At 39.9% G+C, this 17081-nt stretch overlaps 1 protein-coding gene across 4 annotated transcripts in view; it reads right to left on the bottom strand.

Annotated features, from left to right (window-relative positions):
* Positions 1-17081, bottom strand: part of LOC124595321 (ankyrin repeat and SOCS box protein 3-like) — a 299266-nt gene that overhangs the window by 54193 nt on the left and 227992 nt on the right. The gene's annotated exons all lie outside the window — the stretch shown is intronic.

Here is a 17081-nt window from a genome sequence, read left to right as displayed (position 1 = left end):
TCACTGGATGGCACTTCGGAACTGTTGCTCTGCACAGGCCATTGAATGGGAACTTGCCCAGGTACAAAAATCATCCACATATGAAACAGGGTTGATCAAAAGTCTGATAGAGGCCACAAGTCCATTAATAGCAATGAGTAAAAGAAGGATACTTAAAATGGCACCCTATGGAATGCTGTTCTCCAGGGTCTGCAGAGGGCTGAGAACAGTGCCACCCCAAACCCGGAATGACTGGTAGGAGAAGAACTGGCGAGGAAAACTCAAGAGGTAGCACCCAAAGACTACACTCATGGAATAGTAAGTAAGAAGTCATGGTGCCAAGCCATATTGTAGGCGTTATGAAGCTCGAACAAAACTGTGACAAGATGGTGGTGCTGAGTAAAGACAAACTGCGGTTTCCAACAGAAGCAGATGACTGATCAAAAACCATCCCTCCTGAATGCTACACTCGTATAGAGACAAAATGTTCCAAGATTTGAAGATCCAACAGAGCCGACGAGCCACAGCTTGTTCAAATAACTTGCAGGAGATGAAGATCAGACTGATCAGCTGGTAACTATCAAGGATGACAGATCTTTACTGGTCTTAAGAACAGGAATGACAATACCGTCCCTGCATTAGGAGAGGAAAGCACCTTGGAGCCAAATATGGTTAAACCTAAGGCAGATACTGTTGTTGTGGAGGACTGAAGTGTTGAAGCAGTTGATTATGGATGGAATTGGGGCAGGGGCTCTATCGTTGGAAGAGGAGGGGGCCAGAATTAGTTCCCATTCAGTAAAAGGTTCATTGTAGAATTCTGCCTGACAAGTGGTAGAACATAAGTAGGAAACTTCAGCCTGCTGTTTCTAGAGAAGGAAGTCAGCCAGATAGGAGGCGGATGCCTACGCCATCACAAAATGGGTTGTAAGGTGTTCATGGGAACCTACAGATCCATACAAAGGTCATCTGGGAGGGCGAGGCTTGGAATGCGAGGAGACAAAGCATTCCCAACACACCTGCTTGCTCTGTTTGATTAATGGATTTGGCATGAAGGCAATGAAAGGCATTGCAAGGCTCTATGGTGATCATAGATTGAGATGGCAATGGCAACGGCCATGTTCCACCATATAACTGGCCAGTGGAGAAAGAGGTCCATCAAAGGAGGGGATGGCAAAGCTGGCAGCGCAAATGATTGTATCGGACATGTCACGATTGACTTCATCAATACAACCTGACAAAGAGGGTGTAAACACAACTGGGAGGCATGTAAAGGGCAATCAGTGTGATGGAAAGCCCTGTGGGGTAACCTGGTCATTGGGAAATGGGAAGGGAATGAGAGAATCAACAGCGAATGGTCACTGTCGCAGAATGTCATTGTGCAGCAACCATTGTAATGAAGGGAAAAGAGGAGGGCAAGAGAGCAAATGATCATTGGCAGAGAAAGTGTCTTAAGTGGCACTAAAATGAGTAGAAAATAATCATTAAGAAGGCACAGGTTGCAGTAGCAAGAAACTGGTCTATGAGGAGACCCTGACTACACAAAAAAGTACTGTTCCACAAGGGGTGATGGGCATTAAAATCCCCAAGGAAGACGAAGGAAGGTGGGAGTTACTGAAGGAGGGCAATTTGGGCAGCAAGCATAGGTGGCTTATCAGGAGGAAGACAGAGGTTGCGTATTACGACTGTCGAGTCCAAGTGACCTGGATGGCAACTGCTTCCAGGTACTAACAATGCCCATACAGACCAACATGCAAAAACCGCTGGAAGACCTAAAGGGGCCAATCCAGTTTGACAGAAAGCATGGAACTTACAAAGGGTCAGTAAGTATGCATCAGCAAAATGAGATTCCTGTAGAATGACACAAGCAGCAGAGTAAAAGGAAATAAGGGATTGCAACTCCAGAAGGTGATGGCAGAACCCGCTACATTTCCAACGAATGAGCACAAAATGAAGATCCAAATGGGGGTGAACAAGCCAAAGCTGGTCACACTGCTGGGTCACCATCCATCACCTACAGGGATGGGGTGAAATCCATAAACAAGAGGTCAGAATCAGATTGCAAGAGGGATTCGGCACCTCTAGGGGCACCAGAGAGGCCTTGTCTGATGAGTTATGTTTCTTCTTCTTCTTTTCTGAGGCTGATTAGGGCAAGGCCCACAGAGAGAGCACATTTCAGCAAGATCTGGAACTGAGAGAGCACGGGTGACATTGTGGTACACAGACTGTCAGTCCCGTGGCCAAAGTGTAGCAGCAGGCCTAGTGTCTGGGAGAAACCACATGGAGACATCCCAGGAGAGGGTCCCATCACCAGCAGACTCTGAAGAAAGGGGACACTTCTCCAGAAGGGAAGGATGAGTGGTACCCAGAAGGGAGGGCATCGGAACCGCAGAGGAGAGGGAGACGAGAGGGGGTGGGATAAGGAAGAGGCAAAGTTAGATGTCATAGACACAGGGTGAAGATAGTCATATTTCTGATGAGACTAAGTGTAAAGTATATGGTCAAGGGACTTATACTCCTGTATTTTCTATTCCTTCTTATAAACCTGGCAACCTGGCGAGTGTGGAGAGTGATGGCCATGGCAATTAACAAATAGGAGTGGTGGAACAGAGGAGATCCCCTCAAGGAGTGGGCACCCACGTTCAACAGGTACAGGGTCTTCTGTACAGTGGAGAGACATGTTCCTGAAATGTAAACACTGAAAACACCTCATGGGTGGTGGGAAGGATGGTTTCACATCACACCGATAAACCATAATCTTGACATTCTCTGGCAGGGTCCCCCCTCAAATGCCAGAACGCAGGTGCCTGTATTGATGCAATTGTCCTTACGGCCTTTCTGGACACACTTAACAAAATTAATGTCTCACCATCCCAGATTGGTCCTGAATTCCTCATCAATTTGAAGGATGAGGTCCCTCTGAAAAATGATCATATTCAAAGACTGGTGATGAGTAATGGACACCAGGATGTCATCAAGAGGTCAAAAGCACAAAGAGCTGCAGACTGGGTGGCACAAGAAGTTTTGATCACCAGCAAACCCTACTGCATCTTACTCATAAAGCCCACTTTACCAAACTAGTCTATGATAGTTTCTATGAAAAATAATGGCTCTATGCTGGTGAATGTGATCCCATCAGTCCTGGTGCAGGTCAGGTAATGCGAAGAAGATTTCACTCCAAGATGGCAAGCCTGGCCCTCCTTCCAGAGGGTAGCCAATATGACCACATGCTGAAGACTTGAAATAAAGTGTTCTTCCTCAGTTGGCTTACACTACAGGGACAGAACTTAGAACGGGAGGCCAAACCTCAAATGTGGACAAAAAATGCCGAAAAATAAAGATGATGAAAAAAAAAAAATAATCAAGAGGAGCAAAACCATAAAGGATTGCAGATACCAGAAGGTTAGGCAGGCCGACGTAAGCAAGGACACTGACAGAGGGGGAGGAGGGTGCAGAGGGGAAGAAGAGAGAAGGAGGAAGGAGAGGCACAGGGAAGGGACAGCAGCCCAAGAAGGAAGAAAGGGCCACAATAGCTTGGGGCCCCCTGTGCACCAAGCACAAACTCACAAAAGGGCCATGAGCCCCAGGGGCACCCCATACACACATGTAGCCACTGCAAGGCATGCCAATACAACTCACACAACATGCCTTCTCCCCTCTATATCTGTCCACCTCCTTGCCCCCCCCCCTCCCTCTCTCTCTCTGTGTATTCCCTCCAACCCCACTCTGCCTCTGCCTATAAACTCCTGCTGTCTCCATCTGTCCACCACCTTTCTCATTCCTTTCTCTGTCCACTTATCCTCCTCCCCTCTCTCACTACCAACCTGCTTCCCCCCCTCTCTAATGAGCCATGCTCATCTGCATGTGTAGCCCCTGAAATGCATGCCCATACTATCCCCACATCATGCCTGTTGTGCAAGGCAGTCTACAAATCAGGAGTAGAAAACACTTTTTGGTCGACATCTCCATTCCTAAGGGAGCTAGGAGTTTCTAATCCTCACAGTGATGATTCTTATACAGCAAGTAGTATTTGTACCAAATTCGGTAAAAAGCAATCTAGTAGATTAGGAGGAGATGGTGGACATTAGGGTGTCTCAAAAAAACTCGTAGTAGTTTTTATTTGAACGCATACCCTCTTAATTTATCTGTACGATGCCAAAACAACTATATGCAAAATTTCAGTATCTTAGGATGTTGGCAACCCGTGCCGACTTGCATTGAAACATGTCAGGTTGGCTGTACTTGGTAAGAAAGGCGAAGGCGTGCGCCCTTATGTCGGTATGTTTCTAACGCTGTTAGTCTAAACTGTTGTCAGAAAGTGAAAATGTCAGTGGGATTACGTAGTAGTTCTAAAATGGATATATTTTTAATATGCGTGGTGAAACATCAGATAAAAGATTCAAAACTGCCATCTAATGGACAAGTTCTAGCAGTTTTATTTTATAATATTTGGGAAATGAATTTAACTGTCAATGAAAGTGCAAATCTCACTATTTGGGAATGTATGATCTTTTGGGAAAAGGTGCATATGCCTGCCAAATCTGTACCTAATTGTGTGAAGAAATTAATGAACCTATATCAAGTTTGGAGGGAGTTACAAAAAAATGCACAAAAAACCCAAAAGGTATTTGAGCAGCGCCGACAAGAGTTTGTCAACAAGTTGGATGATTTCTCCAAAATTGCACATGCCGATGCGCTTCAGTTAACCCATTAGTGCAGGAATTAATTTTTTCGGCATTTTTTGAAAAAAAATTGCGTTATTATGTCTGTAAAAGGAATAAATTACACAACAAAGTTGTTTTGACGAAAGTCATTACCGCCATTAGCGAGATATTTGATGTTGCCATATGGCAATGCTATGGGCTTTCACTACCTAAATTTATATGGATTACAACTTCAACTAAAATAAGTAGGTTATTGAAATTTCTTATCACATATACAATTTTTGTGCAAATTTATAATTCAGTCTTCATCATACAATTGATACTTTACAACACAGGACAAATGTAAGGATGTAGAGGCTTATCTAATTAGGGGTAAGATAGATACAGCCTACAGGCAAATTAAAGAGACCTTTGGAGAAAAGAGAACCACTTGCATGAATATCAAGAGCTCAGATAGAAACCGAGTTCTAAGCAAAGAAGGGAAAGCAGAAAGGTGGAAGGAGTATATAGAGGGTCTATACAAGGGCGATGTACTTGAGGACAATATTCTGGAAATGGAAGTGAATGTAGATGAAGATGAAATGGGAGATACGATACTGCGTGAAGAGTTTGACAGAGCACTGAAAGACCTGAGTCGAAACAAGGCCCCGGGAGTAGAAACATTCCATTATAACTACTGACGGCCTTGGGAGAGCCAGTCTTGACAAAACTCTACCATCTGGTGAGCAAGATGTATGACACATGCGAAATACCCTCAGACTTCAAGAAGAATATAATAATTCCAATTCCAAAGAAAGCAGGCGTTGACAGATGTGAAAATTACCAAACTATCAGTTTAATAAGTCACAGCTGCAAAATCCTAACACGAATTCTTTACACATGAATGGAAAAACTGGTAGAAGCCGACCTCGGGGAAGATCAGTTTGGATTCCGTAGAAATATTGGAACACGTGAGGCAATACTGACCTTACAACTTATCTTAGAAGAAAGATTAAGGAAAGACAAACCTACATTTCCAGCATTTGTAGACTTAGAGAAAGCTTTTGACAGTGTTGACTGAAATACTCTCTTTCAAATTCTAAAGGTGGCAGGGGTAAAATACAGGGAGCGAAAGGCTATTTACAATTTGTACAGAAAACAGATAGCAGTTATAAGAGTCGAGGGGCATGAAAGGGAAGCAGTGGTTGGGAAGGGAATGAGACAGGGTTGTAGCCTCTCCCCGATGTTATTCAATCTGTATATTGAGCAAGCAATAAAGGAAACAAAAGAAAAATTTGGAGTAGGTATTAAAATCTATGGAGAAGAAATAAAAACTTTGAGGTTCGCCGATGACATTGTAATTCTGTCAGAGACAGCAAAGGACTTGGAAGAGCAGTTGAACGGAATGGACAGTGTCTTGAAAGGAGGATATAAGATGAACATCAACAAAAGCAAAACGAGGATAATGGAATGTAGTCGAATTAAGTCAGGTGATGCTGAAGGAATTAGATTAGGAAATGAGACACTTAAAGTAGTAAAGGAGTTTTGCTATTTGGGGAGCAAAGTAACTGATCATGGTTGAAGTAGAGAGGATATAAAATGTAGACTGGCAATGGCAAGGGAAGCGTTTCTGAAGAAGAGAAATTTGTTAACATCGAGTATAGATTTAAATGTCAGGAGATCGTTTCTGAAAGTATTTGTATGGAGTGTAGCCATGTATGGAAGTGAAACATGGACGATAAATAGTTTAGACAAGAAGAGAATAGAAGGTTTCGAAATGTGGTGCTACAGAAGAATGCTGAAGATTAGATGGGTAGATCACATAACTAATGAGGAGGTATTGAATAGGATTGGGGAGAAGAGGAGTTTGTGGCACAACTTGACTAGAAGAAGGGATCGGTTGGTAGGACATGTTCTGAGGCATCAAGGGATCACAAATTTAGCATTGGAGGGCAGCGTGGAGGGTAAAAATCATAGAGGGAGACCAAGATATGAATACACTAGGCAGATTCAGAAGGATGTAGGTTGCAGTAAGTACTGGGAGATGATGAAGCTTGCACAGGATAGGGTAGCATGGAGAGCTGCATCAAACCAGTCTCAGGACTGAAGACCATAACAACAACAAAACAGTATAATTAATAATCAAAAATCAAACCTTGAACTCAGCATTATTTTACATGCAATGGAATAAAACAGTCAATACACAATCCCACATTACACTTTGAACACATTGTTCTCTCAATAGATTTACAGTCCTTGTGTGCACACCTTTTCTTCTTCTTTCCTTCTGTGTGATGGACGAGGTGGTCTGTCTTATCAAACCTAATTGAATCTGATATGCTGCTGTCAGAACACGCCCTTGATGCAGATGGTCTCCCGGCTCCTTTTCGTAAAGCTTGGTGTCTTTGGAAGTACACTGTTGCTACTTCTCTCTTGAAATCAAGCTGAGAAATAGTTTGGTTTCTTGCTTTATTATACAAAATCCAACTGTTTTGTATGGCGACATCTAACATCCATGTAAAGAGACACCAGTACCATTTCTTGCTTCTTATTGCAATGCGATAGCATGCTAGATTCTGATCCATCTGATCAGTACCTCCCATATATGTATTATATTTGGCTACCAGTTTTGGTCTGGGAATCATTATATTTCGCTTTTTTACTTGCAAGAATCACTTGACTTGGCCAACTTCTTGTGCACCACACGAAGAAGAGATCATTGTGACAACTGAATTGTCCAGCCACCGCACATACAATAATCCATCATTCTTCTCTATTCATTTCCCTAATCTTCATCTGTGTCTACATTTGGATCTGGGGGCTCAACAAACACATCACCTTCAATATCGTCATTATAAAGAATCTCTAGCGTCTCAGCAAGCAAGAAATCTCTTCTCAAACAAAAAAGAGAAAATTCGTCCTTTTACTGAGTACTAGCGCCTAGCGTTGCCATATGGCAACATCGACGTTCAAACGGCCTAAGTGAACGTAATTTATTCACAGCAAGCAGTAACCTCCAAAGAATATATATTTGAGTATTTAAAGCACAACCAAACTAAAAAACCAAATTACATATCTTAAGTTACTGTGTAAAACGTACTTACTCGAACTTATACTACATTTTTCTTCATCATTCAGCAAACGATGACTTCCAACACTGCTTACGCCGCAGAATTTAAATGTATTGTTAAAACTGTTGCATTGTAGTGATCTTTACAGTCTTGTGGAATGGAATCCAGTGCTGCCAACACTCTCGCTTCGTTGATGTCATGGATCAACGATTTTCAAAAAGTATTACAAACGTTGCCATATGGCAACGCACGGTGCTATTGGGTTAATGAAAATAAATGAAGATAAAATCTTTTTACATTGGCAGAGAGAGCCAAATCGGCCTGGTCACTTAGCTGGAGTGGACAAGAAACCAGCTAATAAAGAGGAAGCATCGCACATCAGAACTATTGAGGAAGAAAACTGATGTGCTAAATATTTTTCCAAGTCAGCTCCTTCAACAGCATCTTATGAAGCATTACAAAATGACTCATCTTCAGGTTGTAATGAAAATGAGACGCGTTTGCAAGAAAATTTCCCAACTGTGACTGGGAACATAAAATCTGTAACCAGTAAAACAACTATGGGGAAAAATTTCATTACTCCAAAATTAGTAGCAGCGCTAGACAGTTGTCAGTTGAGTGTGAGAGATTCAGTATATATTCTTGAAGCTACCATTGAGGCACTTGGATATAGTACTGATGAATTTCCTATAAGTCAGTCCTCGATTCAAAGGATTTGAACAGAGAAACGGAAAGAGCGTGCAGAAGCTATAAAAGTTAATTTTCAAGACAAGGTATCAGATGTTGTGACTGTTCATTGAAATGGCAAACTGTTGCCTGCTACAAATGATCGGGAATCAAAAGAAGAACGTCCTCTGATAGTTGTTTCATATAGAAATAAAGAGCAACTTATTGCTGTGGGTTGGGTTGGATTGTTTTGGGGAGGAGACCAGACAGTGAGGCAGCGAGGTCATCAGTCTCAACGGGTCAGGGAAGGACAGGGAAGGAAGTCAGCCGTGCCCTTTCAAAGGAACCACCCTGGCATTTGCCTGTAGCAATTTAGTGCTACAAAGAAAAGGTCGCAATGCACCTGACTGTTTCAGAAATTGACAGTCTGCTTGAGTTTTACCACACTGAACTGACAAAAGAAATAATCAGAGATGATTACCAAGAGTTGATAGAGCTTTCTGTTATATTTTTAGGTGGAGATACAGACAGAAAATTCACAATACGGCCTCCAGGTGCAATACACCAAGCTCGATGGATGGCGACAGCTATATACTCCCTAAAAGTATCATTAATTTGTGCTCAGTTAAAAATTTTGAGCAAGGAGAAGGTAGTGCTATTTGACGTTTGCCAGTTCATCGTGACATCCTACGTCAAGCCATGGCTCCACTGTATTTTGGCACTAAAAGCATCCTACCAAGATTTGTGCTTTTTGAAGTCAATGAAGGCATACGAAAAAAGACATCTCAAAAGCAGCTCTACAGAAGGTAAGCCAGCATTAATGGTATTTGACTGATGAAGTTTCTGTCTTGTCACTGTTTGATGATGATATGGATCTAGAAACAAAAGTAAAAATGGTTGAAAATTTAACCAAAGATAATTTATCAGCTCATGCTAACCATTACATCCCTTTGAAGGAACAACTTTGCGGTCCATTGTATGGTGAGTTATATAAATGAATAAAGACATTGTTTCTTTAGTTTTCTGTTTACATCACAATTTTGTTAACTGGTTTGCTCTCTCTTAATTACAGAGGAAAACATCTATGACTTCATTTAAGTCAGAAGCAAGTCATCACCTTAAAATTGATGACAATTTTCTCCATGATTGTCCTGCTATGTGGTCAAACAATGCTTCCTTTCAAGAAACCAGAAAGAAGGTTTCAGCACAGAGAGCAGTGAATGATACAGCTGAAAGAGCTGTCAAGTTGATGCAAGACTTTCACGGTTTAATCTTGGTTACATTGTGTACAAGAACACCGAAAGATTTATCCTGACTGCAGAAAACAAACTTTGAAACAAAAATTTAGAGACTAATGTTTTTACATGTTAAATACTGAATAAACACGGTTTGGGCAATTTGGTGTTTTATTTACCAAACAGTCATTAAGTTCCAGAATCCCTCCACTCCCACATAGTAAAAGTTTTCAAATCTCATATTTAGTGTCAACTCAGCACGTGTTATAATAATTTAATTGTAATAATATTTAGTATGTGAGTTATTAAGGTCAAATAGAAAAAAAAATAGAGGGTATGCGTTTTCGATTTCATGAAGAAAAAAAATACCCACTATATCTTGGGACACCCTACTGGACGTACATACATATATACATCCTATTTTATGTATGTAACAATTGAATTCTGCACATCACTGGGTAAGTGATTTTTAATCTTGAATTCTGTGCTCCTATCTGTGTCATGCATGTTGTTGTTGTTGTGGTCTTCAGTCCTGAGACTGGTTTGATGCAGCTCTCCATGCTACTCTATCCTGTGCAAGCTTCTTCATCTCCCAGTACCTGCTGCAACCTATATCCTTCTGAATCTGCTTAGTGTATTCATCTCTTGGTCTCCATCTACGATTTTTACCCTCCACGCTGCCCTCCAACGCTAAATTTGTGATCCCTTGATGCCTCAAAACATGTCCTACCAACTGATCCCTTCTTCTAGTCAAGTTGTGCCACAAACTTCTCTTCTCCCCAATCCTATTCAATACCTCCTCATTAGTTGCGTGATCTACCCATCTAATCTTCAGCATTCTTCTGTAGCACCACATTTCGAAAGCTTCTATTCTCTTCTTGTCCAAACTGGTTATCGTCCATGTTTCACTTCCATACATGGCTGCACTCCATACAAATACTTTCAGCAATGACTTCCTGACACTTAAATCTATACTCGATGTTAACAAATTTCTCTTCTTCAGAAACGATTTCCTTGCCATTGCCAGTCTACATTTTATATCCTCTCTACTTCGACCATCATCAGTTATTTTACTCCCTAAATAGCAAAACTCCTTTACTACTTTAAGTGTCTCATTTCCTAATCTAATCCCCTCAGCATCACCCGATTTAATTTGATTACATTCCATTATCCTCGTTTTGCTTTTGTTGATGTTCATCTTATATCCTCCTTTCAAGACACTGTCCATTCCGTTCAACTGCTCTTCCAAGTCCTTTGCTGTCTCTGACAGAATTACAATGTCATCGGCGAACCTCAAAGTTTTTACTTCTTCTCCATGAATTTTAATACCTACTCCGAATTTTTCTTTTGTTTCCTTTACTGCTTGCTCAATATACAGATTGAATAACATCGGGGATAGGCTACAACCCTGTCTCACTCTCTTCCCAACCACTGCTTCCCTTTCATGCCCCTCGACTCTTATAACTGCCATCTGGCCTCTGTACAAATTGTAAATAGCCTTTCGCTCCCTGTATTTTACCGCTCCCTGTATTTTACCCCTGCCACCTTCAGAATTTGAAAGAGAGTATTCCAGTTAACGTTGTCAAAAGCTTTCTCTAAGTCTACAAATGCTAGAAATGTTGGTTTGCCTTTTCTTAATCTTTCTTCTAAGATAAGTCGTAAGGTTAGTATTGCCTCACATGTTCCAACATTTCTACGGAATCCCAACTGATCTTCCCCGAGGTCCGCTTCTACCACTTTTTCCATTCGTCTTTAAAGAATTCGCGTTAGTATTTTGCAGCTGTGACTTATTAAACTGATAGTTTGGTAATTTTCACATCTGTCAACACCTGCTTTCTTTGGGATTGGAATTATTATATTCTTCTTGAAGTCTGTGGGTATTTCGCCTGTCTCATACATCTTGCTCACCAGATGGTAGAGTTTTGTCATGACTGGTTCTCCCAAGGCCATCAGTAGTTCTAATGGAATGTTGTCTACTCCCGGGGCCTTGTTTTGACTCAGGTCTTTCAGTGCTCTGTCAAACTCAAAGTGCTCTGTCAAAGTGTCATGCATATATAATGCAAAAATGATCTGCAGAGCATAGAATTAACTATATATCTGATAATCTTAGCTATGAATAGGCAGCCAGTAATTAGAATTCAAATTACTCAGATTCTTCATAAGTACAAATAGATGTAAACTGATGAAAACGACTAAACATACATGCCAATTATACGAAAAATAAAATTTTGTAAAGACTGTAAGTTGCCTCCTGAAATGGTAGGGAAATCAGACCTGAAAAATCTGAACTGGAAGAAATATTGAAGAAAGAAATTGACATATTTTTAGTCCTTAGAGGGGAGAACACATGCTGTGTGAGTTGTATTGGCATGCCTTCCACTGTTCTGCCAGGAGGAGGAGCCACTGGCTCCACCAGAAGCTTGTGAAAGTTAAACCTTTTGTGTGTATGTCCTCCTGCCACCACTTGGTGAGTAGATTTTTTTATCTATCCATTTACATTAAACTTTTAACACAGTATTATATGTCCTGATGAACAGGTTATGACTGAATTTTAAGTTTTCAAACTTTGTCAATAATTATGCAAAATATTAAAAATCTAATTTTTGTTGCCCCTGTCTTCCTGACACTGTGGTAGGAACTGGAACTGTCATAAGAATATGTTCAAAAGGAATCCAACACCTGTCTGCCAAATGTGTACTGTCCTCCTGACACTGTGGTAGGAACTGGAACTGTCAAAAGAATATGTTCAAAAGCAATCCAACACCTGTCTGCCAAATGTGGTCAATGAAATGATCTTGATGGTCCTGCTGGTGCCATGAAGTTCACAAATACATCACCTTCATCCTAAGTACCATTTGTCATCATAAACAGCAATAACATACAACCTGGTTGAATGTTGCTGCTTTTGCTACTGAATCCTGAGTCAGACACACTGTGAAGACACATGTTGTGCATGAACCTTTAGTTATAACCGGACAGTCTACTCATCTGCACATTGTCAGAGTCTGCTGGAGAGAAGTGATGATGACTCCTTGTGCCTGCAACAGTTTTAACGTGTTCTAGTCTGCTTTTTAGCAACTCTTTGACTGATTTCACCTCATCTTTCAAAACATAGAATGATTGTATGCCAGAGATATTTTCCTGTTCCCAGGTAAATAACTGAAAAGGTGTTAGAATGTGACCTTCTGTATGGTGCTGCAGACTAGCTCGTGATGCCATGCGCTTAATGGTAGCATACATTTTTACCATGACTTGTTGCGAAAAAATTCCATTCTGCATGAATCTGAAAATCATGGTAATGCATGCATACATTTTTGAGATTTTTACAGTTTTTGTACTGACTAGCTGCCCCATCACTGAAGTATTTTGCAAAATGTATGTGAGGCAGTTTGTTTTTCACATATGCCATGACAGTGTGAATGTGGGCATGAACTGCAATGGCATCATGAATTAAACAGTCACTAAAAACGCACAGGTTCATGACAGACACATCACCTGATTCACCTCTATAGTAAATTGCAAATGGCTGGAGAGTTGCTTGACTGTTGTCCCAACTGTTGTCCTTGGATGGCATCTTGAACTATAAATGCATAATTTCCAGAAAAGTCTAGTATTACTATAATTTCATCTTGTTTCAAATTATCCTTACAAAACTGGAGATAAGCTGATTGTGCTGTTGCAGGGAAGCTGTGTGTGGTCAGTTTGTTCATTTTTTGACAACACATTTCAACAAAATCTTCCACTGTACTTTGCTTTGTTTCAAGACTTGTGCAATCCATGTGTGTCCATTGTTTATAAGAAACAAGTTCATCCTCATCCATAAGCAGTTCACCATACAGTTTGTTATTCATGTGTTCTGCAAGATTTGCCTTACCAGGACACTTTCCACACCTGTGTATCATGTACTGGTAGGAACTGACGTCACTCACTAGCAGCTTCATTGCACCTTTGTAATCCAGACCAGAATCCTTTATAACAGCAAACATCAGCTTAGCATTTTGATGGGTCTCACATACACAAACATTGTGTGTGTGTCCCTTGCACTTACAGGCACAACCCATTTTGGCAGAAGACTGAAAAAAGATGATAAACCTATTTTGGCATTGGGATACTTTTCCTTGAATTCTACATATAGTTCTGATATGTTGCATAGCAACAGTCTTTTTTGCATCTGTACACATACATTTCCCATTTTCACCATTATATAGTCTTTTTTTCCAGGCATTATTTGGCTGTAGTCGTTATTTTCATAAAACTCCGACACTAGCACCTTTATTTCTGAACTCAATTGCTTACCCTGAGCCTGCTGAAGTAGTGGAAGCACTCCTTGGGTTGCTTTTATTTTCCTAGTTTGCTTTACCATATATGTAGAAACATTAAATTCCTTTGCAGTGTAGTCAATAGACCAGTTGGAAGGTGCGAGGGTAAGAATAGCTACTTTTTTCTGACATGTGGATATGGCACATTTTTCTTTCAAATCATGCACAATTTTGTCCAAATCAGAGTGTTTCTGGCAGGATTTCCTGTTCCTTTGGAGCATATAGTTCTTACTCTTCCACCATTAGTGTGTCAGATATTTTAAATTTTAATTCCATTTGAGTTTCTTGTAGATTTCTTCTTCCATGGCTGGGCCTGTCTCTTTTTCCCAGCTTTGTGTGTCTTCATGGGAGACAAACCAAGAGCAGTCACTGAAGTATTTAACTGGTCATCCACTGTGGTTGTAGGGGGCTGATACTCTTCGTCACTGTCATGTAAATTATCGGAATATTCTTCATTTTTTAGCAGTGTAACACACCTGGAACACAACTTTTGTCCTGGTTTCATGTTAAGTCCCATGCACTGAAAGTGATTTCAATACTGATTTTATATCAATGTCTCTGAGGCTACACTTCACTGTCTTCTTATGAATCTGAAATGGATCAAAACAACTTCTTTGTAGGAAAGAATACTTATCCAGAAACACTTTCACATGATGATAACAAACACTAAAGTATCCTGGAACTGTACTTGTTGTGCCCACAGTGTATATCCCGAATCTCCATACCAACAAATCTTGGTCCGATTCATCCAGATCATACAGTACAAAGCGAATCCCACATTTTGTTCCATGTGTTGTTTTATGACATTAAGATGTTTGTGCTCTACCAATACTGCAACTTGGAACAAAAGCACCACTAGTACACTCTTCTGCCTCCATACTGACTTTCCACAACAGTACTGACCAGTCTGAACTAGAATCTTAATAACATGAGTAACCTGTAATTGTTGCTTCTTTCCTTTGTTGTTCCTGTCTACCAATGACTCATTCTGTCCGTGAAATCTACCATTGTTTAACTTTCTGTTACCTAATGGTTCCCAACAATTGCTGCAACTTTATCTGAAACAAGCTGTCTGCATCATCACTATTTCTTGCTAAATCGTGTTAAAAGAAACGTGACCTAATACATCGCTGTCAACTTTTATTGTACACAAATGTCTTGCAATAATAAGTTGAAATTTTGCCACATATTATATTATAGTCTACTTATGCAGTGTCTGAAATTTGGCTTGGATATCACTTGTCCCTTTTGTGCTACCACACTTAGAAAATCCATGTTTTTCGGATAATTTTTCAAATTTTTGTATTTTTGTGTGCATGCAACTCTGTTTGTGTGACTGATATGGGCAAGATGAGTTATGCGTGTGTTTAGGCCACATTAAGCTTACCACAAAAAAAATTTATACCCTTTTTGAGTGAATTATATTTGGTATAGAGGGCACCTACAATACGTACCTTTTAACGTAATACATTTTTTGAATCACATTTTGGAATTTTTTATTTTCCCTCAGAAATATGTTGTTGGTGTTTTGATTCATAGAGTGTGTTCTCTAAGTGGATGTTACTGGGTTGTAAAAATCAACTGGACTGTGCGGAATAGTTCCAAAGTTATTAAGACCTGAAGTTGGGTCTGAAGATATATTTCCAGATGTGGGTTGCAATTACTGGGTAACGCAACCTTCTTTCACAAGCCATAATTCTGGAACTAATTGTCAGAGGAACTTAAAATTTTGTACATGAGTGTTCCACACTTGGTAGCATTGGTGTGCTAAATTTCAGCCAAATCTCAGACTATCAGCTGGAACATTTTCTCAAATCGGTTGAATTGACATGGAATGACCCTATTATTATAAGTAAAAAGTTTGGATTCCAACGAGGAAGAAACACTCTGGATGCAGAAAATAACTTTATCGAAAAGATATGCAAAGAATTAGATCAAAGGAGTAAGATCATAAGCATCTTCTGTGATCTTACAAAAGCATTTGATTCCCTGAATCATGCCTTACTTACCTACAAATTAGATACATTCAGCATTAAGGGTAGTGCTCTGAAATGGCGTACATCATACTTGCACAAAATGGAATACAGTATCAATTTGTGCCTCAAGGATCCATTTTGGGGCCAATACTGTCCCTATTCTATGTAAATGATTTACCCGTAAATACAAATTCCCCATAAATTCTGTCTGCAGATGATACTTCTGTTTTAATTGAAGATGATGATCAGAAAAATTCCAAGTTCCATTGTGAGCAAACTGGATACCCTACATAAATGGTTCCAGTTAAATGGATTGAAACTCAGCATTGCAAATATCCACATGGTACATTTCAAAACCAAACATTCAAAATGTGTGAAACTCAAAATACAATGTAACAATCAAATTATGGAAGCATTTGATACGATAAAATTCCTAGGACTAAATATGGACAAAAAGTTAAGCTGGAGTGTGTGTATAGACTTCCTATTAAGCAAAGTAAGCAGTTTTGCATTTGCAGGGCAAATACTAGCAAATCCTACTGACATGAGTGCATCAAAAATAGCATATCATAGTTATTTTGAATCTGTCATTAGATATGGTATCATTTTCTGGGTATGTTCAAATAGTTCTTGAACACAAAAACTGTAGATGAAAATTATGAGAAAATGTGTACTGCACAGCAAACAGAATCTTGTCGTGTATTATTCTGCAAATTGCAAATCCTAACTGTTGTCTCCATACACAATGATGAAGTTATAATCCACCTACACAGCAGACAAAAATCATCTGAAGACAATCATCTTAACCAAGCATACAACACAAGAAATAAAATGAATTTTATGCTGCCCACAAACAAACTGAAATCATATGCATGGGCTCCACAGTATTGGGAACGACAATATATACCAAGTCAATGAGCAAAAACATTTTTAATAAGAAGTCGGAGATTCTAAAAATAAAACTACAGCAGATTCTGTGGGAGAAATGCTACTGTTCAGTAGAAGAATTTCTGTTCACTAACATCAGGTGTTCTATGTGTATGGTGAAATTTTACCTTGATTTTGGTGTGTCTTCCATACCTGAATCAAATGATTTAGGTTATGTATCTTACAGAGACTAATAAACCACAATTCACAATAGGTCGTTGTAATTTGACCTGAACAGAGAAGTAAAAACAGTTGAATATAATTTTGT

The sequence above is a fragment of the Schistocerca americana genome, chromosome 1, assembly GCF_021461395.2.
Source record: "Schistocerca americana isolate TAMUIC-IGC-003095 chromosome 1, iqSchAmer2.1, whole genome shotgun sequence".
NCBI lineage: Eukaryota > Metazoa > Arthropoda > Insecta > Orthoptera > Acrididae > Schistocerca > Schistocerca americana.
Note: the sequence above shows the minus strand (reverse complement) of the source record. Positions and strands in the feature narration are given on the sequence as shown.